Consider the following 2,931-nt stretch of genomic DNA (forward strand, 5'->3'; position numbering starts at 1 on the left):
ATACGCTAAGATATGAATTGTCAGATACGCTAAGATATGAATTTTGTCTATACACTATTCATGCAGTCAATGTAGTAAAATGTGTCTAGACTAAGAATAATGAGTAGGTAATTTTCTAAGGATGATAAGCAGATGATTTCCGACAAAAATGATAAGCAAAACTTTTGACATGCAGACACGGTCGAAGTCCAGACTTACTAATGCATCCTAACGACTATCAGTTAGACACACTAATGCAAGACCTGGTTCACTAAGACCACCGCTCTGATATCAACTGTAGGGACCCGTCCTAATCCATCCGGACGAAGTCCATATCGATTATAAACGATTCACAACAGTTGATTACATCGCGAGGTACTTGACCTCTATATGATACATTTTACAAACATTGCATTCATTTTTGAAAAGACAATCTTTTATTACATCGAAATTTGACGGCATGCATACCATTTCATAATATATCTAACTATAATTGACTTAATAATAATCTTGATGAACTCAATGACTCGAATGCAACGTCTTTTGAAATATGTCATGAATGACTCCAAGTAATATCTCTAAGATGAGCAAATGCACAGCGGAAGATTTCTTTCATACCTGAGAATAAACATGCTTAAAAGTGTCAACCAAAAGGTTGGTGAGTTCATAGGTTTATCATAACAATCATTTCAGTATATTAATAGACCATAAGGTTTCCGTTTATAAATATATATACACTCGCAAGTGCATAAAAGTATTCTATAAGTTGTAGGCACCCGGTAACAAGCCTTAACGTTCATGTTTTACCCTCTGAAGTACACCAGATCAGGTGTGTTTAAAATAACCTCGAAGTACTAAAGTATCCCATAGTCAGGATGGGGTTTGTCAGGCCCAATAGATCTATCTTTAGGATTCGCGCCTACCGTACATAGACAAGTAGTTTAATGTTACCAAGCTAAGGGTATATTTCTGGTTTAAACCCACATAGAATTATTTTTAGTACTTGTGCCTATTTCGTAAAACATTTATAAAACAGCGCATGTATTCTCAGCCCAAAAATATATATATATAAAAATGGAGTAATGAAACTCACCATACTGTATTTTGTAGTAAAAATACATATGACAACATTGAACAAGTGTAGGGTTGGCATTGGATTCACGAACCTATATCATTTGTTTATTTATTAATACACGTAATTGTAATCGAGCAAGTTTATATAAATTATTATTAATAATGTACTTGTTTTATCATTTGTTTTTTAGATCAATTTAATATATTTAGTTTATATATAAAATATAACTAATAATAATAATAATAATAATAATAATAATAATAATAATAATAATAATAATAATAATAATAATAATTTTTAAATGATAATACTAATTATTTATAAGTATAATACTAGTAATGGTAATAATAATATCATAAAATATATTAATAATCATTTTGTTAATAATAACATTTTAACATAATAACAATAAGTATGTTAATAATAATAATAGCAATAACAATAATAATAATAATTAGTATTAATAATAAAAATAAATATCAAATTATACCTTAGGAACGGAAAAAAAGAGATAAACTGCTCGGGACGGGACTCGAACCCGTGACCACTCAAAACCCGACACCCAGCTTAACCATCTAGTCTAACCTATTATTCTAATTTATACCCATTCTGAATACTTATAACCTGTTGTTAATTTGATTCCTATTCTGCTTCATCATAATCACGATCCATAATCATTCAGCAACCACCAAATTGAATTACCAGGTAACCTATGATTTTTAATTAGAACCTGAAACCTTTATAACATGATTAATTAGATTAATCAATCGACAAAATAAAAAAATATATATCAAAACAGTCGCCTGGCTCCTTCTTGTTCATCGTGTTTTTGAGTTTATAACCTCAATTAGTGATTTAAAGATTTAGACCGTTTTAGATGATAATCACAACATGAAATAGACGTTAAATCTTTTATAGAAAATGATGGAATCATTAATTAAACTCAAATTGTAACAAGAAATTCGAATTTGATCAAAGACTCTTCGTTTGACTTTTTGTATTGAACGTTTGACTTGAGAAATTTGTATTTGATTCTGAAAATTGATGCCTGACACTTTGAAGATATTTTGAAAGGATCATTCCTAACATCCCTGCACTTCTAATTTTTGAAATTGATTAAAAATCGGATTTGTTTGAAAAATGATATCAATAACAGGGGCGTGCTTCGTATATGAGTAAAAATTAAATAAAATAAATTGTCTTAACAATACTTTGGTTTTTGTAATTGATAATAAAGATAAGGAACTGAATAAATTTCCCATTGTTACAGAATAATTTGTTTGTTTAACAACCCAAAGTGGTCGTCGTAATATATATGTTCAGGAAAGAATAAAACAAAAAAAATATAGAAGTGACCTACAACTAATTTTTGGATGTAATTGATTAAGTAATCGTGATTTGAGCTGGATTTAGAGACAAGATTCGATTTGATTACAGCATGATAGATACCAGAAATCAATTCGTACGATTCTTGCTTTTAATTTAAAGTTTATAAAACAAATTCTAATAATTATTAAATGTAATATTAATACTAATAATTACATTAATAATAAAAATAAATAATAATGATATGAAAACAGAAATTTATGCGTGATAAATATGTATATGGATCTGTTTATATATTAAATGTAATATTATTAATACATATATATTATAAATAATAATTCTATTAATTTTGTATATTTATAATGATAATAGAGATAATAGTAATGTGTTATGTCTTAAAACAACGCTTATATTCATTTTTCATATATATGTATATATACTTTATATTAGTATTAATAATACGAATATTAATATTAATATTACATTAATAAAATTAATAGAAGTAATTATAATATCAATATAATTATTAAATCCAAACTTGTAATTAACTT

The sequence above is a fragment of the Rutidosis leptorrhynchoides genome, chromosome 2, assembly GCF_046630445.1.
Source record: "Rutidosis leptorrhynchoides isolate AG116_Rl617_1_P2 chromosome 2, CSIRO_AGI_Rlap_v1, whole genome shotgun sequence".
NCBI classification, from domain to species: domain Eukaryota; kingdom Viridiplantae; phylum Streptophyta; class Magnoliopsida; order Asterales; family Asteraceae; genus Rutidosis; species Rutidosis leptorrhynchoides.